The following is a 21,583-nucleotide window of genomic DNA, read 5'->3' as shown; positions in this document are numbered from 1 at the left end:
TTTCCTCCAGAGGGTTGTGGGGATCTGGAACTGCTCCACAGGGAATGGGCAAAGCCCCAAGGCTGCCAGAGCTCCAGGAACGTTTGGGCAACACTCTCAGGAAGGGTTTTTGGGGTATCCTGTGCAGGGCCAGGGGTTGGACTGGGTGATCCTTGTGGATCCCTTCCAGCTCAGGGTATTTTGGGATTCTGTGGTGATAAATGAAATCACGGAGAGGAGAGGGAGAGGGAGAGGGAGAGGGAGAGGGAGAGGAGAGGGAGAGGAGAGGAGAGGAGAGGAGAGGAGAGGGAGAGGACACAGCGCTCACAACCCAGAGGTCAGGATGGTCTCAGACCCGTCTGAGGGAGGTTCCATTTTGGAGATGCTCTTCCCAGAAGCACTGGAAGAGGAAGCAGGAGCAGCAGGGAGCAGGAAAGACCGGTGGTGCCCCCTGATTTGTGTGCTGGGAGCGAGGATGGCAGTGGGAGAGAGGAGCTGCAGCTTCTCCCAAGGGCTTTCCTGCCTTTCTCAGCAGCCAGGGCTGATTTCATAGTAATGCTTTTTTTTATGCATTGGTGCTCGGGCTGGTTTGAATACTTTCTGGTTTGAATACTTGGTGCTTTGAATACTTGGTGCTTTGAATACTTTCTGCATGACTAATTAATGTCCCGAAATGAATTAAGTTGTGCTGTTAAACCTCACCCTGCGTGTGCAAACTGCCCCTCTTCGGCGTTTTTATCTCGGAATTCTCAGGGAGGGGGCATCGCCTGTTATCTGAAAGCCACTTAGCCGAGCTGAGATGTGATGTCACGCTCTGGAAATACGCGGGGGTTTTCGAGCTCAGCCTGCCGGGACACAGACGTGACTTCGCTGCGATAAACCTCATTAACGTCCTTAAAACCTGCGAGCAGCAGAGATAACAAACGGCGCTGGGAGCTGGCCCGGGATGAATCCCCGCGGGCCGGCAGCCGCGCTTTGGCTCGGCTGAAGCTTTCGGGAGCGCTGAGCCGGGCTCAGCCGCTGGTTCAGCCCAGGGGAGACGCTCCCGGCTGGAGCAGGGAGCTGGAGCTCCCCGTCACCCTCGGCAGCACCCCGCCGAACCGGGGAAAAAACGGGAATAGGGTAATCCCACAGGCTGGAATGTTTGTGCTTCCCTCTGGGATGGTGCTCGCTCCTGGCTCGCAGGATTCCTCTCCTTCCCGGCTGCTCACTCCCTGTGCGTTTGAACTCATCCTTTGCTATCCATAGATTTTTTTTTTTCTTCCCTCCTGGAACGAAGCCGAGCAGGATAACCCGCTGATTGTTTGATCTGTCCACACCAGCCCGGAATAAAATCTCGTTTTTAATGAAGCGCCAAGGAAAGCCGGAGCTCAGCACAATTCCCTGCCCGCCGGAGATCCTAATCTCGCCTTGCCAGCAGAGCAGAGCGGGCACTGCCGCTCCATGAGCCGGCCCCGGCACGGAGGCGAGCCCAGCCTGCTCCAGCATCCCTGGATCCGGCATTCCCGGCTCCAGCATCCCTGGATCCGGCATTCCCGGCTCCCGCACTCCCGGCTCCAGCGTTCCCGGCTCCCGCATTCCCGGATCCCGCATTCCCGGCTCCCGGGCTGCCCCGGCCGCCGAGGGAGCGATGGAAAATCCCTGAGCCAGCGCCTGGAAAATCCGTGCGGCAAAGGTACGTCCCTGTCTCTGTTTAACCGCCCAAACCCCTTCTTTCTACCCCTTTTCCCTATTGTTTCCCCTATTGTTTTCACTATTCTTTCCCCTATTGTTTTCCCTATTGTTTTCTCCATTGTTACAGCGGAAAAAGCGATTATTATTTTTTTTAGTGGAGAAGTCACTCGGGCTGACACGTGCTTAGCAAAACAAACCCCAGCCTGTGTGGGGTTCAGGGGGAAATGTCCATTTTGCCTTCGCTCAGCCCTGGCTCGGCGATTCCGGCCGAATTTGGGGACCCCTCGCTCCCCTCCAGGAGCAGAACCGGCTCCCCGTGAGCCGGGATGAGCCCCGGGGGGAGCCGGAGGGGTTTTCCAGGAGCCCCCCTGTTTGGAACTCACCCTTCCCTTCCAAACACCCCAAAATTCCCGTTTGTCCCCCCAAATTCCCGTTTTTCCGGGGTCCCAGCCGCAGGAGGGGCTCTCGGGGTGTTTGTGGCTCCCGGGAGGCGATGGAGGCGCTCCCGGGCTGGTCCTGCCCCGCTCCCCAGCGGGGCTCCGGGGTTCCGCAGGAGGCTGCAGCGTGGTTATCGCTGTTTTTAATTGTTTTTTTTTTCTGAGAGCCTCTTTATGGAAACGGGGCTCTTCACAAAGTTGTTTTCCGAATGAAAGCAAAGGGAATAATTCTGTTTGTTGTGAGTAAAAGAGAGTCACGGTGCTGCTGCTGCTAAGGAGCTTCCTGCTCTTCTTCCCTGTTAATTAAAAATGCTGCTCTCGAAAAAGCCATGGAATATTTTGGGTTCGAAGGGATCTTAAAGCTCATCCTATTCCAATCCCTGCCGTGGGCAGGGACACCTTCCACTGGCTGCTTCAAGCCCCACCCAGCCTAGTTTTGGATTAAATTAAATTAAAAATGCAATGAATTTCATAGATAAATAATTGTGTTTCCAGTTGTAGCCAGTGTATGTGCTCTTTCCTACTTAAGGGGAGGGAATATTACCAATTTCTTAATAATTATTACATTCTATTCCTAAACATCACTTGCCAATACAATGAGCTGGGTAATTATTTTCTACATCCACATAATTTCTCCTGTATTTTGGGAATTTTTACTTGGCAATGGGCAGGGGCAGGTATGAAAACCTGCCCGAAGTGTGGGAGTCCCTGCAGGAATATCCATAATTTTGGATGATTTTTCCTGTGTCAGGAGCCCAGGCTGCGGTTCATTTTTTAAAATCACTTCAAGGTTCATTTTCAGGCTGATGGATTGGGAACTTCCAGTGAGCAGAACTGGCTCAATAAATGCATTTTATATATTAAAAAAATAATTATTCTGTTGCTTCAGAGAGCTCGTTCAGTGGGAATTGGTGTAAACCACAGAGATCCCAGTGGGAAGTGGGTGGAAATCCCGGGTGTGACTATTAGCACACCTTCAGAACAACCTGTGCTGGATTTTTCCCTGCTTTTATTCCTGTGGAAAAGCTGTTTTGCAGCGAGATGGGAGGACCTGGCTGGCTCAGAGCTGGCGCTGGTGGTGTCAGGAGGTCAGGCTGGCTCCAGCCCCCCGGGATCCCGCGGATCTCAGAGCCCTGCGTTATTTTCCTGCTGTGGAAACTCAGTGGAGCCCTTCCCTCTGCAACCAGTGCTGCAAGCAGCACAGGAAAACACAAATTTTGATATTTTTGCCTGGTTGTGGTCAGTGCTGAGCTTGCAGGGTCCAGCTCTGAGAGAGACGAGGGGTGGGGATGAAGTTTCTCCAACAGAACGAGCTGAAAACAAATCCTGGGCGAGACAAATGATCCCAAAACGATTTAGCTCATTAGGACAGCTGGGATAAAATGATTCCCAACATCCACTCATTAGTTATGCCAACACAAGGACGGGCTTTAACCAGGCTTGCCCTCAGGTCTAACCCCGCTGCCTCCCTACAGCCCAGGGAGGTGCCAGCAGGGAGGGAATCCAACCCTTCCCATTCCCACTGGATAATTTTTTAGGCCAGTGCTGCCATCAAACCATCTGAGAAGCCCTCCTGGCCGTGTTACAGTGGGAGGCTTGTTCCCTGCAAACCTAAAACTTTATTTATGCGTCAGCGATCCGCTGGCTCCATTATTTGGCGCTCGCGTGTCTGATCTCCGGGCTGATTTCCTGCCACTCTCTGGTGTAAAAGTAAAGGATAAGTTACCACAGAGCTTGGAAATTGAATAAATTATTTCCTTTCAGCTCTGCTCATCCACAGGGCTGGGCTTTTCCAATGGAAACCCAAGTTGCATCCCACGATTTGTCGGTCAGCCCAGTTTCTCACGGCCTGGATGGATAAAGGGGTTTAAGGAGCGCTAAAAATAAACTCTGGACGTCTCTCAAGGTGATTTTTAGGACCTGAGGGCAGGAAGTTCTGACCCCCCTCCTTTTCCTGCCCCGTTTTGCTCCTCGTGTCTGTCAGATTGATGTGATGGAACGGGCAGAGCGAGTCCTTGGGGTCAGGGATCCAAGGGCCGAGCTCGTGGAGAGCTCTGGGGAGAGCTGCAAGTGTCTGCTGGAGCTGCTGATGCTCTGGCTCCAGAAAACTCACTCAGGCAGAGCTATTTAGTGGAAATGAACTCATTTAGCTCGAAAACAAACTGTTATTCCAGCCCTGGGGCGGCCGAGGCGGGCCCTGGGTGAAAGGTGCCGTGTCTGCCTGGCTGATTGGGATCTGCCTCTGGAAAGGGATCTTGGCTCGCTGGGAGCACCAGGAGCAGGTGGCAAGGTAGGATTTCTGGTGGCTCCTTGCCACTCTGGAGAGATTTTTACCTCAGACAATCCCTCCTTGTAGTGTAATGAGAGAGCAAGAGCAAAAGCACAAATAAGCCCCATGATTATACCACCACTTTTTAAAAACTATTTTGAATTCCATGATTTCCTTTTATTTTTTGGTAGTTTGAGCGACAAGACTTGCTGGAAATCCATCTTTTTTCCTACAATGTGAACAATTCCTCATTTTTTTTTTTCCTGTCCTAGACCCGTTTTGCCCCTGGTGAGTTTTCTGTGGTTTTTGTGGCGTGGTGTGACCTGCTCAGAGAGGAGCAGAGCCCTTATCCCTCCGTGGCCATATGTTCCCAGAAACAATCATCGTTTTCCAGCAGGGCTGCTCTTTGGGCTCTTCCCTGTCCACTCTGTTGTCCCTGGTTGAGTTTTTTATAAATCTGCTGCGGGAATTTTATGGGCTTCACAGGAGCAATGTGTGTCTGGAGGCAGGACTCCTTGCCCACCAACAATAAAGTATTGTCAACCCCATAAAAATCTATTTTGGACATCTGGGCACCCAATAAACCCCCGGTTTATCCCTTGGCACGTGTTAAAACGGGGGAAAATCCAGAATAAACGGCCACTTGTTCGCTGCCCAGCGGTGCCTACGTGATCCCAGCTCAGCCCAGCTCCAGTGGTTCCCTGTGAATCCACAATATTCCCATTTATGGGGCTGCCAGCAGTGCCAGGGCAGCCAGTTAAGAGGGGCTCTCTCCCAGGGGGGCTGCAGATGCTCTCAGCAGGAGCTGTGCCTCCTCCCAGGGCTTGGCTTTCCTTGGGAACCCTCGAAGTTGGGATGGATTTGGGATGATGGCATAAAATATCCCTCCTGCTGCTCCGTCGGTGTGTATTCCTGGGCAAGCTCCTCCAGGGGCTTCCTAATTTTACATAAATTGGTAAATATTCTATATCATCTGCTAAATGTCCTATAAAAATAGCTAAATAGCCTATAGAAATTGCTAATTATTCTATATAAGTTACTAAATATTCTATAGAAATTGCTAAATATTCTATAGAAATTGCTATTCTATAGAAATTGCTACATATTCTATGTAAATTGCTAAATATTCTATATAATCTGCTAAATATGCTATAGAAATAGCTAAATATTCTATATAATCTGCTAAATATGCTATAGAAATAGCTAAATATTCTATATAATTGGCTAAATATTCTATAAAAATTGCTAAATATTCTATAGAAATTGCTAAATATTCTTTATAAATTGCTAAATATTCTATGTAAGTTGCTAAATATTCTATATAAATTGTTACTTATTCTATATAAGTTGCTAAATATTCTATAGAAATTGCTACATATTCTATAGAAATTGCTACATATTCTATATAATCTGCTAAATATCCTATAGAAATAGCTAAATATCCTATAGAAATTGCTAATTATTCTATAAAGTTACTAAATATTCTATAGAAATTGCTAAATATTCTTTATAAATTGCTAATTATTCTATATAAGTTACTAAATATTCTATAGAAATTGCTAAATATTCTTTATAAATTGCTAATTATTCTATATAAGTTACTAAATATTCTATAGAAATTGCTAAATATTCTTTATAAATTGCTAATTATTCTATATGTTACTAAATATTCTATAGAAATTGCTAAATATTCTTTATAAATTGCTAATTATTCTATATAAGTTACTAAATATTCTATAGAAATTGCTGAATATTCTATATAAGTTGCTAAATATTCTATATAATCTGCTAAATATGCTATAGAAATAGCTAAATATCCTATATAAATTGCTAAATATTCTTTACAAATTGCTAAATTTTCTACATAATCTGCTAAATATTCTATAGAAATAGCTAAATATTCTACATAATTGGCTAAATGTTCTATAGAAATTGCTAAATATTCTATATAAATTGCTAAATATTCTTTATAAATTGCTAATTATTCTATGTAATCTCCCAAATATTCTATATAATCTGCTAAATATTCTGTGGAAGTAGCTAAATATTCTATATAAATTGCTAATTATTCTATATAAATTGCTACATATTCTATATAAGTTGCTAAATATTCTATATAAACAGCTAAATATGCCACATAAATAGCTAAATATTCTATAGAAATAACTAAATATTCTATTTAAGCTGCTAAATATTCTATAGAAGCTGCTAAGTGTTCTATTTAATCTGTTAATCATTCTACATGAACTGCTAAATATGATAGGAAAAGATGAGAGGAATCACCTCAATTATAATTAAAACTTTATTGTGTTTTCCTTTTATGGCTTTTATTTGTTTAATGCCAATTATTCCTGAATTTTATCAAATTCTGGGTGGATTTTTTTGGTTTTTTTTGCATTCTCTTCCTCTTCAAATGCCTTGAATAGAATAACATAAATTCCTCTCATGGAATTCTGCCTGCAATTATTTCCTCTCAGCCAGCCCTGAGCTTTTGTGTGGCTCTGCTTTCATCTCCTGAGCTGCTGTGCAGACAAATCACCACTCTCAGGCAGGTGCCTGGCTCGCTGTGGGATGATCCCTGTGGATACTGCCGGGATCTGGCTGGAAAAATGGAAATATTTCAGCACCAGGCAGGTGGCAGAATTCCTGGGGTTCGTCCCAGGAGGGAGTTAAGTGCTAAAAGAGAAAAAAAATGAAGTATAAAACCAGATTAACAGAGGAAATTGTTGGGATTTGGGATTGGTTTGCAGTGCAGGGAATAAAAGACTCTGGAAAAGGGGAAGTCATGGAAGGAGAGTGTTTTCCTGGTGGTTTAGATCCAGAAAGGCTGAAGGCTGCACACTCCTAATCTTGATGAATTTTGAGCTTATTAAATGTGGGGTTTAAGTGCCCTGAGGCAATTAAAACAAATTCCTCAAAAATTTATTTTCTCAGGAAATTTCGTGAACTGCTGCTGTTCGTCCTTATTAATTAATTAATTAATTAACTTACTGATTATGTTCCCCTCCGAAATAGTTGGAAATTTTTGACTCAGCCCCCGCTGCCTTTCACTGTTCCTATTCCTTGATCCAGGCAGAGATTCCCAGCTGGAATCGCCTCGCAGGGTGAGTCCAGTGTTTGCCAGCTCTGCTGCTGGAGTGCACTCGGGGTGACTTCAGCTCACTGTCCTCCTGTGCCACAAAATTCACACTGCTGCTATGGAAATCAGGAATTTTGGGGTCTGGCTGGTGGAGGGAAGGGCTTGACGAGCTCCTTTTTGGAGATTAATCAGCTGTTGGATGGATTTTTAATGTAAATATTGTGTGTCTGGAGGAGAAGGTGGAGTGATGCCACAAATGCATGCCACAAAGTCACCTGAAAATGGGGTTGGCAGGAAGGAGAAGGACAAACAAACCAAAATATTTTCCATTACAAACCAAAATATTCTCCATGAAACCCCTGGACTTCTCTTTGCCAGCTCCTGCAGATTTTAATTGATTTGTTGCTTTGAAAAAAATTTTTGAATAAACGAAGCAAATTCAGGTTGCTCTTCAGAAGATATTTTTGGGGAATTGAATAAAACACCTAAAAAAACCTTGAAGAAACACTTATTAAAATTTATTAATGAAATAAATTTGGGCAGATGTGCTGCAGCAGTGCTCCCAAAGAGCCCTGGTGGGACAGGGAACAATGGCTCTTGTCCCCAGAAGAATGGGAGCCCTTGATGGAACGTCAGCAGCTCCAGACCTCGCTCTGAGCATCTGCTGCTCCAGTCACGGGGTCTCGTGGGCTCTCCTGGCCAGAATCCCCCACGGCAGCACTTTCATCCCCCAAATATTGACCTAATGGGGGCTCTGCACGTGCAGCCTATTTAGAGTTGGTTTGTGTGTTTGGAGAAGTGGTATTTGTTGGAGTGTCTCCACATAAGGCTTGTGGTAAATCTAAATATAGGAAATAAAACCAGGCCATTTTAGCTTTTAGATTTTTAAAATTTTTTTTATGTATCACTCTGTTTTTTATACAAATTTGGCCAGTTTTGTTGTGTTATTATGTACATTTAAATATTTAACGGGGTTGAATTTATTTTTGTTTCTATTTATTTATATATTTATTTTGTTTCTATCATTTATATTTATTTTATTTCTGTTCTATTTTTGCTACACCAACCAAGCTCTTTGTTTTGTGTGCACAACCAGCCTTTCTCAACCTCCAGGGAGTTTGTTTTCCTGGGATTCCTGTGCTCATATAACAAGATTCTAAAGGCAAAGCAGTGCAGGACTGGATTTCATAGAAATCCCACCTGCTTTTAGGGCTCTCCTCCTTCCCAGACGTACATTTGGGGCTAAACTGCCGGGGAAGCAGATGCCAGACTGCAGATATTAAGAGTTAAAATCTCTTGAGATGTCTTCATGCTCTTAAGGAGCTTCCAGCCCTCTCCAGGGAGATCCAAGGGGCCGGCGAGGGCGGCGCCGGCGCTGGAGGAGAGGGTGAGCGCGGGGTTGGGACCCAGCCTTGGGAGCCAGCCCTAAACACCAAACCTGGACCTTGGGCTGCCCGCTGGGGTTTTGTGGAGGTGTTTTCCGAGGAGGTTGTTTGGTGGTTGAGAGGTTTTTGGGGTATCCATGGAGGTAGGAGTGGGGAGAGGTTTGTGGGGAGGGAAAACGTCGCGGGTTCCTCACACCCCAAGGAAAGGTGAAGTGGCCTCGTTGTCCTCATTTTACCTCCTGTCTCTGCTGGATGATGAGTGTCTGCCCATCCAGAGATAAAGATACAAAAAATACGTCTAAAATATCTGCTTTATCCACCCAAAATATCTGTTTCATCCACCTAAATTATCTGTTTTCCATAACTCTATAAAACCTGTTCACAAATACAGACATCTCCACATTGGTCAGCTGGCCTTCAAGGATGGAGAAGGTTTTAAAGTTGTTTTTCCAGCTGCATTCTAAGGACAGAAAAAAAAAAATTCACTGCTATTAGGTTGTTTTCAGCTTGCATCCACCAAGCCATACTCTGCTTAAATGTTTAATAGGGTACAAAGCATCTTTGGGGCATTTTACAATGTTTGAAAAATTATTATCACCATCTTCTTATTTTTTCTAGATAACAGAGATTTTAAACAGCTTTTTTAATACGGTACAAAGCATCTTTGGGGCATTTTACAATGTTTGAAAAATTATTATCACCATCTTCCTATTTTTTCCAGATAATGGAGATTTTAAACAGCTTTTACCTTGGGTTTAGATCTAATATTCAAGTGGGAAAAGGCAAAGAGGTGGTTTTCCAGTGGTTTTTGTCTTTGGGAGTGATTTTTTGTGGAATTGCTTTATGGAGCAAATTTTAATTGAGGCAGCCAAGAATGTTGTTAAATGGGTGAATATTTGCCTGCTCTGAGTTTTATATCCACTGAAATATTTCATCTGGCCATGACATTTGTTGTTGTTGGGTTTGGTGTTCAGACAACAAGGCCTTGGCTTTTTGGAGCTGGCAAAATGAAAATCTTGAGCATGACCCAATTTAACAGCAAACTCCCAGCAACATTCCTGGCTCCAAGTACACCACGAGCCCCATGTCTGAGGAAGCTGATTTTTATAACTTTGGGTCTTATCCTGGTTCGTAATTCCATTTTTTTTCCACGGTTGGGACACTTAAAAGTTGGGACACTTAAAAGTTTCCCCTTTTTCTTTCTCTGTTGGATTTTGGGGTTTTTTTTGGTGTCTAGAGAGGTCCTGATGGGAGTGCAGGGTTTCCTTGGCTGAGGCAGCTGGAGGATGTTCCCATCATGGAACGTTCACTTCCCAACCTTCCCTTCCATTCCAGCCTGGCCAAATGCCCTGATGGATCCAAGGGAGAAGCTGTGTAACTTGACAAAATCCTCCTTTCCCTTGGAAACCATCCTGAAAATGGGATCTGAAGGATGAAAAAGGGGAAAATAAGCAACAGCACAGGCTGGATCCCGTTGGTTTTTTCCCAGTCTGCAGTGAAAGGGCACTGGGGAGCCCTGGGCTGGGGTTTGGTGCTGGGATTTGAGGTGGGAACCCCCACGGATGGAGCTGGGCCTTGTTTCCCCCCTCACCTGGAAAGTCTGCTGGCAGTAAAACTTTTCAGCACTTCTAATAATTGAAAAGTCCTGATTTCCTCGCTGGAATTTAAATGCCTTTTAGTGGATTAGTTTGAATCACATCCACTAAGAGCTTGATCATCTGCCAGCCCCGAGAGTTGGGCCAAAGCTTTGTAAATTAATGAGCTCAAGGTGATTAGGACAGGTTGGGTGCTTTGGACCCAGCACCAAATTGTCCCCGTGCAAGGTGTGGAGCTCTGGGCGTCTGTCACTTCTTTGTCCCATTTTCATTTGGATTCCTGGGCTGGGAGGGGGTTTGGGGAAGGGATTTTCCTGGCTTGGCTGCCAAAACCATGAAGGGAACCCTGTGATGCCACGTGATGTTGAGGTCCCAAAAGTAGAAGCAATGTTATAACCACACTTGTTGCTGGGATAATTCTAATTTCAGTCTCAATCCAAGGTTATTTATCCTTGTGTCAATCCATAGAATCTTTTATGGGAACATCAAACACGTGAAACCTCTGTGGGAAGGGGATTTTAAGTCTTGCAGCCACATTTTTTTGTGAGTTGTAAAATGTCTTGGGACAAATATGTTGCTACATCTTTATTTAAAGTGTGGGATTTTCACAGAGTTTTGTGTTTTGTGGAGCATCTTCCCCATGGATTCTTGGCCTGGAGTCAAGGAGAGGAGCTGAGCTTTTATTACCCAACAGGGCAAGGTGTGGGGATGGCTTTAGCACACACTTGACCTGCAATTTCTTTCTAAAAATGTGGTGACTTGCAGTAAAACGTGGCATTCCTTGGAGGCAGGGAAGACTCTGGTATTCCCTAAACTCCCAGGTGATGGAAAAATGGAAAGTGTGCACTGCACATCCAAGTGCACTCTGGTGCCAGTGGTCCCCAGGACAGTTTGATGGATTTGAGGGTGAAGGCCTCGTGCCCAGGGCTGATCCCACACCTGCCTGCTGCTCTGCATCCTGCATTGCAGGAAATGAGAGCAATTCCAAACCACTCCCTTTAGTTTGGTCCTGTTCAAAACCCCTGACCATTGTGTTCATTGATGCCAGGGCTTATCTGCAGTTTTTCTTTCTGATCAGCATCCACGGAGGAGGGCTGGAGTTAGAGAATTCTCTCCAATCCAAACCATCCCATAATTCATATTTGCACTGCTTTGCCAAGGAGATTTTTCCTCACAGACCTTCCTGTGTTTCTCTGAGCACGGTTTGTGCTGTTGGGTATCAGGAGCTTTCTGGAGGGAGGATTATTTTCTGTCCTGAAAAGATTCCATGTGCTTCCAGCAGCTGTCAGCAGGGTCTGGGAGGGCTGGGCCAGCACCCTTGGATCTGTCTGAGCTCTGTTTGTTGGATTTTTCATGTTATTTTCAAGTGTTTTGGGTAAGAATTTAATATCTTATTCTTTTCCAACCCAAAATTCCTGCAGCTCACCCAAGTGGATAAGACAGCGCTTCCTGAGCTGGATTTGGGTTTCTGATGTGTAAAACTGAGCACTGAGGTTGCTCAAAGAAAATATCCCCACCACCAGGGCTTTGGCTGCTGGTGGTGAGAGAGAAATCTCCTGAGCCCAGCCCTTCATGGGTGGAACCTTCTCTGGCAAATCCTGGGCTGAGAATTTGGATTATCCCTCTGCAGGTGAGACCCCACCTGCAGAGCTGCCTCCAGCTCTGGGTCCAACATCAGAAGGTGCTGGAGCAGGTCTGGAGGTGCTCCAAGGCTGGTGCCCCTCTGGAGCCAGGCTGGGAGAGCTGGGAATGTTCCCCTGGAGAAGGGAAGGCTCCAGGCAGAGCTCAGAGCCCCTGGCAGGGCCTGAAGGGGCTCCAGGAGAGCTGGAGAGGGGCTGGGGACAAGGATGGAGGGACAGGAGCCAGGGAATGGCTCCCAGTGCCAGAGGGCAGGGATGGGTGGGAGATTGGGAATTGGGAATTCCTGGCCGGGAGGGTGGGGAAGCCCTGGCACAGAGAAGCTCTGGAGGGGGTCCGTGGAGATGCTCCAAGGACTGGAGATTCTCTCTGGAGACAAAATGCAGGAAAATAATTGTTCCAAAGATCTCCTTTTCTTACCCCTCCCTGCCTTCTCCCCACGGTGTCTTCCCAAATCCTGATGCTGGACCAGAGCAGCACACGGAATTGTGGATGATGTCTGGAGAAGGGAAGGCTCCAGGCAGAGCTCAGAGCCCCTGGCAGGGCCTGAAGGGGCTCCAGGAGAGCTGGAGAGGGGCTGGGGACAAGGATGGAGGGACAGGAGCCAGGGAATGGCTCCCACTGCCAGAGGGCAGGGATGGGTGGGAGATTGGGAACTGGGAATTCCTGGCTGGGCTGGGATTCCCAGATTTGCTGTGGCTGCCCCTGGATTCCTAGAAGTGCCCAAGGCCAGGCTGGAGCAATCTGGGACGGTGGAAGGTGTGAAGGTTGGAACTGGATGATCCCCAGGTCCCTTCCCACCCAAACCATCCCAGCTGTCTCCAGCTGTGGCTGGAGGCTGCATCTCCCACCCCATTCCCTGTGCTCCAGGGGTGGGAAACGAGCAGCTGGTTGGGAATGGCTGGGCTGGGAGCTTCTGCCAGAACCTCTCTGTGTCCCTGCCCTGATTCAGACACATCCCAAAAGAGCCCATGCTGGGTTTCTGCTCTGGAGCTGGTGGGGTGATAGGATGGGAGCTGTGCCTGGAGCTGGACATTGAGGTTCCTATGAACCCTCAGGGCAGCACTGGAAAAATGCTCTTTTGTTCCCAGTTTTGCACAGGAAGCTCATTTTGGCTTCTTTTAATATCACAGCTCCATCTGGCAGGGAGTCAGAGCTTCAGCTCCATGACCTCACATCTCTGGCACAGAGCAGGGCTCGGAGCTCCACAAAGCAGCCCCTGATCATAAATGAAAAATGTGAACTATCTGCGAGTCTGTCACAACAGGAGAAGGTTGTACAGCACATTTTTTTATTTCTTCTCTTCCGCTTCGAGGTGAAAAATGAATTTTTCTGAGCTGTGATCAGGATTCCAGAGGATGAGCAAGACCAGGGGGGCAAGTTCTGGGTTTTGCTCTGTCCCCTCTGTGGCTGTTGGGGCTGAAAATCCACCTGATCTCCCAGAGTGGTGCCTCCACCTCCACATTTATCAGGGAATTGCAGCCATGAGGGGTGAATGAATGGCTATTTTCATATTTGTGGCTGCCTTCCATAAATTTAGGAAGGGATCTTAAAGCTCATCCCATTCCAGCCCCTGCCACAGGCACCTTCCACTGTCCCAGGTTGCTCCAAGCCCCCTCCAACCTGGCCTTGGAATTTCACTTTATTTTTATTCTTTTCCTTTTGGTATTTTAAAAACATTATTTACTGAAAAACTCTAAAGCAAAGACTTAAAACATTATTTCCTATTCTGAGGCAAACAATTTTCATGGCCAGGCTGGGTGAAATTTTAGGATTTAAAGTGTGGAAGAAACAAATTGCCTGTGGAGGGATGAGACTTTTCCTGCTTATCTGTTAATTCTGTGGCATAGAGCAGAAGGCCTGGATTATAAACACAAACCCAAATTGTTCAAACTTCTCTTTGTTATTTTTATTTTTTAAAAATTTAGTTCTCTGGCATTTTGACCTGGAGCACTGCTTTTGGCCAGGTGATTCTGGTAAACAAAGAGCACACACCTGAGCAGAGGTGGGAAGCTGTTCCCTAATTAATTCCTGGTGCTCCTCCCACTGCTGGGTGACTTTAAAGGAGCTCCAGGAGGTGCTGGTTCCTGGTTTGGTCCTGCTCACCTTATCCTGATGCTCTGGAGCCCTTTGGTGCCCTGTGTTCTACAGAAAGGTAGATTTTTAAATCACTTTTTGATGTGTGAAGGGCTCCTGGGAATTCCAGGTTTTCACCTGGTTTTGGAGTCATTTATTTTGAAATATATTAGTAAATCTTCCTGACTTCCACTGGGCAGCCTGGGCCAGGGCCTCACCACCCTCACAGGGGAGGATTTCTCCCAATATCCCACCTAATCCTCCTCTCTCTCAGCTTAAAGTCAAAAGTTGGGGCTTCCCCTGGATCCCTGGCAGTGCCCCAGGCCAGGTTGGGCACTGGGGCTTGGAGCACCCTGGGACAGTGGGAGCTGTCCCTGCCATGGCTGGGGTGGATTGGGATGCATTTTAAGTCCCTTCCAACCCAAACATTCCATGATTCCTTGCATTTTATATTATAATATGAATAATGATGTCAAAAAGTAGGATGACTATAATAATATGCAATTAGATGTAACAATAAATTGTAATATTTTCATAGATAATCACTGCGACCAGCCCTGACACACTGGCTCTGCCTTCATTTCCAGCTGTGACCAGAGCTGCCTTCTGACCTCCTGAGCTGGCTGGAAGTGCTCAATGCTCACAGAAAGAAGGAAATTTATTTCTCTAAATATTGTTCTTCTCATACTAGTTTGAGATATTTATATAATTATATATTTATATAATTAAACATCATGGAAATTAAATTAGTGTTCCAGTGCCAAAAACTCTGTCTGCTGGTGGGCCTGGTCATTGTATTAGCAAGTAATCTATATTTTTATCTATAATATTCCTGGAAAGGCCATCATTCCCTAAAGGAATCCTGACCTCACTGATTTTTTCCATGAGGCCTCAGTGACATGTAAAAAAAAAAAAAAATTAAATAGTGGTACAAAAATAATTTGGAATTCCTTTTGTCGCACCTGTTTCCATGTATCCTCTGGGCCAGTGGGATTTTTGAATTTCCAGCCCATTTTCTAGTATGTCTGTTGGCTTTAGGGAGCAAATTTTCATCATGCTTTAATCTAGGCTGTTTTAATTTAATTTAATTTAATTTTTTCTTTTTTGTAATGATGTGGACTGGCCAGGTTGTGCTCTCTGCTCTGTCTTGCTGATCCAGGGGCAATCCTTTGGTATTCCCAAGATCCCTACACCCTTCTGGAGGTGATTTCTCAATGATTAGGGAGCTAAAAATAAATATAGTAAAATATAATTATGTCAGCAAATCACATGAGTTGGGAAAAAAACCTGCACAAAACTTTGGTTCAAATATTTTAAATTTAAATGGGTTTATTTTGTCTTAAATGTCTCTTTGTGTTTGTTGTGGTGAAACATTGAAGTGTTGTGGAGTGGCTTTCTTGGAAGCCTCTTTTCTCTCCAGGAAAAGCAGGGAGAGGTGCCCTTGGAGGGTCATTATTTACAGTATTTGTTACTGTCAGCGTGGAAATAATTGGCAGAAAAGGTCAATTTGTGAGAAATCAGCAGCTGAAAAATCTGTGTGCTTTCAGCCTTCCCCTGGTCAGACACAAATCCCTCCAGAATCTGGGGCAGGATGAGAGCAGAGGTCAGACCTGATGGAAACCAATAAATCCCAGGGAAAGCTGTGGATCGTGGCCTGTGGAATTCCAGGTGATTCAGGGGGAAATGAAGCCATGGTGGAATCAGGGGGGCACATTTTGGGAAGCTTTTGTGCTTTTAGCCTGTTCTGGAGGTGAGTGTTTGAGGCAGATGAGTTGGAGCACGATTTTGAGGGATTCTTCTTCTGAGATAACATCTCTGAGCTGGCAGACTCCTGAATTCCTGGTGGTGTTCCAAAAAATCCTTGGGAAAGTGGACTTGGTCATGCCAAGGGGATGAGGCATCCAGATCTAGCACAGGGCAGGGCAGGTGAGGAGAGGTTTAAAGTTTAATTAACACCAAGGAGGGGTTTGGTTTTAATTGATGTGCCACAAAAAGCTTCTGTTTTCCTCATTTGGTTATGGGGTGAGGTGGAAAGAGATGTGGGGGCCTGAAGGGGCTCCAGGAGAGCTGGAGAGGGAATTTGGACAAGGGATGGAGGGACAGGACACTGGGAATGGCTCCCACTGGCAGAGGGCAGGGATGGATGGGAGATTGGGAATTCCTGGCTGGGAGGGTGGGGAGGGGCTGGGCTGGAATTCCCAGAGAAGTTGTGGTTGCTCCTGGATTCCTGGAATTGTTCAAGGCCAGGTTGGAGCAGCCTGGGATGGTAGCAGGGGGTGGAATTGATGCCTTGAGAAGGCTGCCCAAGAACAGAGTCCCAGAACAAAGCAGGGATTTATTCCAGGATCTCCTCCATGGATCCACCTGGGGCAGCACCAGAGCCCAGCCAGGGCTGCCCCCAGGATGACCCAAAATGGCCCCAAAATGCACGAGCGCTCCCGGGGTCTCTCCCTGGGATCAGCTCTGCTCCATTTGCACCTTGCAGTTCATTGTCCCAGCCCAGCTTTAGCCCAGGCACTGCCACCCTGCTCGTTTTTCTCTCTCCAGCCCACGGGGTTTGTGCTCCTGGGCTGAGATTGGGCTCATTTGTCCTTGGTGCCCAGCTGGAGCAGGAATTGTTTTGTCTCCCTGCTCTGTGCACAGAGCTCAGCAGCGCTGAATGTGAAGCTCAGAGCTGCACACTGAAGCAGCACAGAGCCTGGAACACAGAAAAGCTGAACCTGAGCCATCAGAAAGGGATCACCTTTAAGGTCCTTTCACCTTTAAGGTCCTTCCAACCCAAAGCAGTCTGGGATTCCATCAAAATTGTTCCAAGCACTCAGCTTTGTCTCCATCCCATTCCCTTCCCAGCTCAGCTCCTGCTCCTCTCCCTGCTGATCTCAGGCAGTGTCCAGCCCTTTGTCCTGGCTCCTGGGTGTGTTTATGATCCTTCACTCCCCTGATTTTTATGTTTATTTTCATTTTTATGTTACCCAAACCAGGGTTTTCCATTCTCATGGGCACTGGGTGATGGCCCCGTGGCCCCCAGGACTTATCTCACGATCCTCAGTTATTTTCCCTGCCCCTTTTCATCTGAGCTCATTTTTAGGCAGCTTTATTCATGCCAGCATGATTTCTGCCACAAAACAGAAATGTTCTGCATATTGTGAATAACATGTTGTTATTTTGGAAACATTTCTGCTATCCCAGCACTGTAGTTTCAGGGAAATTCACTTTTTCTATCCTTGGGCCCTGTTGTTATTTGCACTTAACCCAGAATAAAAACAGCAATTAATCCATGAGCTCCAGGGAATTATTTCTGGTGGGCTGAAGCAACAATTGGATGAAAAAAAAATTAGCAACCCCAAAAAACCCCTAAAACCCACCAAAATAACCAAAAAAACAACAACAAAATAATCCTTTTGTGACATTGCTTAAAAATTATAAGGTTTGTTTTGAGGTGAAATCCATTAGAATGAGAGCCTGGTTCTCTGCTGGTAGAACTGTTGAGTAGCTTGGGTTTATTGTATTTATTAAATACATATTAAATTATCTATTTACTCTTGCTAAAAAGAAATTTATGCCTCAGCTTTCTGACCTGCTGACAGTTATGGATCACAGGGATATTTTCCTGTTTTGCTATGGAACATAACAGGATTTTTCATTACAATATTGTGATGTGCCCATAATTTTCATTATGTGATAAATAAGAATTAAAATGGATTGACAGTGTTTATCTACAAGGGAAATGCAGGGAGGGTAATGAACTTGGGTAAAAATTGAATTAAAAATTAAATATACAAGGAAATAGGTGCTGGGAGAGTGAAACATCCCTGCTTTATTCCTGGAGTTTTCTGCAGTTAATGCACTTTATAAACAGTTTCCTCCAAACTGAACTTGGAACAGCAAATTTGTTCATTTTAGCATCAGAAAAATGAATTAAGATTAATTCAGTTATTCAGAGCAGTTTGTCCATCTGTACGTTGTAACGACATAAATGAAAGGAGTGACTTTCTGCTCAAGGGTAAAGAATTTTCTGTGGGAAGGCACCAGGACTCAGCTTTCCAGCACATTTATGTGATGAAAAACAGGGAGAAATCCAGAATTTCCATCTCAGGAATATCCACTGAGACCCCTCATTGTGCTGTTGGAAGTTTGAAACCATCCTGGGAGCAGTGGCTGAAATGGGGAAGGAGTTTCATGGCTTCCCATCGTGCTGGGGATGAGTTTTCCCTTGATAAGTCTTTTTTTCATCACCAGGTTGGAAAAATGAAGGAATTAAATGGCTTTTTCTGGGAGGAAAAGTGGCAATTAATTGGCCTGGGAATTCAAATAACACTGGAAATTCTTACGGAACAGAGGATTTGTTTTGGTTCTGCTGGGTTTTGTTTTTCTGGACAAATGAATGAAAATTGTCATGAATTAAGGATTTGTTTACTCCATGGATTAACCAGACAGCTGAAAGTGCATTAATTAGTCAGTTCTCATTTGGGTTCATTGCATGTTATTTAATGATATGTAGGTTTTCTAATTTGTACCATAATAAAGCATACATTAAAACTGGAGTAGGATAACTTTGAGTAAAGCTTTTGGAGGAAAATATCTGAAATTTGGTGCCAGAGGATGGAAAATACAAAATCAGATGAATTTTGCTCTTTAAAAATAACTAATCATGGCAATTTCTGCAAAGGGATTTCCGGCAAAATCCGTTACAGTCCTTGTGGAACAAAGGGTGGCAGCAGAAATGATCAAATAGAACAAGAAACTCTTGTTTATTTGCATTCACAGAACCATGAGCTACTTTATCAAGATAGAAATGAGAACGAGGTACTTATCTAAAGGATCCTTGTACGAGGTTCGGGTCCTTGGTCGTTAGATTTTACGGAGATGTTGGAATTGTACAGCTGGGAATGGCCAAGCCATTCCCAATTCCCAGTTATCTCCCTGTGGGTTGCCGTGGCGTCTTCTCCAGCCTGGTTGGAGATGTGCTCTTTGGAAATGTGGAAAGCAGAGGTGTTGTCCTCCTAAGTGTCCTCTCCTTTTGTGCCTTCCCTGGATTTTTGGTGCCTTGCGCCAACGGGAATTCGCGCGCGGGTCAGGAAATAAAAAATGGGATGAACTCTGGGTGAACTGTCAGGGGAAGGGAGCCCTTCCATGGCCTCATCCCTGCGTGTCCAGGGCTGGAGAAATGACACATGGTGTTCATTAACTGCTCCGTGCATATGTTAGATGATCTGGGGGAAAAACACGGCGTTACAGCGGGAATTGGGAAAACGGGATTCGTTAATATCGCGTAACTGAGGAGAGGCAAGGAATAATAACGGTGCAATCAGTGATGGTCAAAACACTCCTCAGAAGGGAAAGGGCTGAAATTTTGGCTGTGTTCATAACAATGAAGCCTCATTTGCGTGAGGTGACGTCGGCGGGGCCGAGCCGTGGCGCCGCACAAAGCTCGCTCCGGGCGCGGCTGTGGCTCGGTGCCTAATCTAGCATGGCAAATGTGCGAGGTGATGTCCCAGAGGAACTGTCACAAATCCCGCCAGAGAGGCATCAGGAGAGAGGGCACACAATGGTGCAGATTGATGCCTGGCTTTATTAAAGCACAGTTTGGCGCAGGAGGGACAAACTCCCGCTTTCATGTCCCCGTCAGCCTCTAATCAAAGAGTTTCTTATCAATACTTCTGGCACAGAGATACTGAATGCAGAATTGCAGGGAAACGGGGGGGAAAAAATATCTTTTGGAGGTGCCCTTTTCACCAATTAGATCTGGAGATGTCACTAGGCTGGGGTTTAATTTGGCCCGAGCACGCTGGGTTAATTGGGTAGAACTCATTTTTGTAATCAGGAGGGTTTTTTGCTCTGCTTTGGTGTTCCCCCAATTATTCCCTGTAGCTGTCTCACAGCCAGAGCCAGAATCCTGCCTGCTGGAAAACCATGGGATTGTTTGGAGGCCTATTTTCCCCATCATCCCAACGACCCTCCCTTGTCATTTTTTACTGCTTGAAATATTTGTTGCTGTAGCACAAATAAAATGCTCCAGGGGTTTACCCAGGATGACCTTGGGCTCAGTGCTTGTTCCTTTGATCCTTTAAAAATACCGAGGATCCTCCTGCTCCCAAGGTTGTCCCAATTTTCTAGACATAATAAAAAATTAACCTTAAAACCTCATCCCATTCTGTTAAAAATGCTCCAATCTGAAACATGGACTAGAAAAATGTTTTCTTGATGGGTTTCATGTCTTGGTTGCAGCTTAGATGATTTTCCAGCTCTTGTCATAAGTGCAGAATACATTCTCCTGGGGTTTTTTCATTTCCCTTGTTTCTTTGGCATTGTTTTGGCTGCATTTTATTTGCTCACACTGCAATATTCTTTCCCTTTTCCCCAGTAATGGGGAACCTCTTGCTTGGTTTAAGTAGGAAAGATGGTCCAGGATGATCCCAGTTGCTGTTTCCACAGGGAGGAAAATTTAATTTCATGCATAGACTCTGTTCCTTGGGACTTCATTTTGCTTGTCCCCAGGAGAACATCCCCACCCTGCCCCCTTCCAATGCTGTCACCAGCCCTGGACCAGCAGTCACAGCCTCCCTGTCCTGAAATTCCTTCCCTGTGTGTTCCCCTTCCTCCTTTTGCCACGAGAGTTTCCCTAGGAGGAGGAAGGCAACGTGTGATCCACAGAAATCTCATCCCTGCCTTGGGAAGAGGAGCCCTTTCAGCTGCCCCAGTGAACTCAAATATTTATTTAGGGAATAATTTAGCTGCCCTTGGCCACTGGAACTCAGCAGCTGGGGGCTTTTGCCTCTTATTAGCAGGAAAATCCCAGGATTTCTGTGCTCACGCATGGTTTCCTTATCCTGTCTGCGTGGAGCCAGGCTGTCTGGGGGCTCCCCATGCACTGAGGTCAGCCCGTGTGCTAAGGGGCTTCCAAACTTCCCAAACTGAGCAAAATCCTGATCCCCCACATCCCCCCAGGCTTTCTGCCCTTGCTGCCTCTACTGCAGGCCCTGCAGAAACCCAGGAATAGGTCTTGAAATGATTTGTTGGATCATCCATGTCCATTTTCCTGCTGATTCAGAGGTGTTCATGGGCACAGGTTTGAATATTCTGTGCCATTTAAAGGGAGGAAAAGTGGTGTCCCTGCACCACACTCATGGAGTAAAATGGGAATGAACTATGTCTAACTTGGAATATTTCACCTGCTACACTTGACAATTAACTTGCAGAAATTGTATTTTCTTACATCATGGCATGGCTAAATTGTAAGTTCACTTTTTGCCCTTGTCTTTAATGCCAAATATTAAGTGTCTTAGATATTCCAGTAAATATATTTATTCCATCCCTGTGTTTTTCTGAAGCCTAACTATCCTGAGGATAAATGGAAGTGACATTTTACCCCAAATCATTAAAAGATGGAAAGATTTAAGAAAGTTTCACTGGTGGGACTGAAAATATGGGTGATTCATGTGGAAAACAGA

The 21,583-nt window shown here is 45.5% G+C and overlaps 1 protein-coding gene across 1 annotated transcript in view; it reads left to right on the top strand.

Moving 5' to 3' along the window:
• The first annotated feature begins 328 nt into the window (after positions 1-328).
• Positions 329-21,583, top strand: part of LYPD6 (LY6/PLAUR domain containing 6) — a 39,523-nt gene continuing 18,268 nt past the window's right edge. The window contains exon 1 of the mRNA XM_059852502.1: positions 329-1,654. The gene's annotated coding sequence lies outside the window, so the exon portion shown is untranslated. The remainder of the gene's footprint in view (positions 1,655-21,583) is intronic.

This window comes from Haemorhous mexicanus, chromosome 8 (genome assembly GCF_027477595.1).
Source record: "Haemorhous mexicanus isolate bHaeMex1 chromosome 8, bHaeMex1.pri, whole genome shotgun sequence".
In the NCBI taxonomy this organism is placed as follows: Eukaryota; Metazoa; Chordata; class Aves; order Passeriformes; family Fringillidae; genus Haemorhous; species Haemorhous mexicanus.
This window is presented reverse-complemented; position numbering and strand designations above follow the sequence as displayed.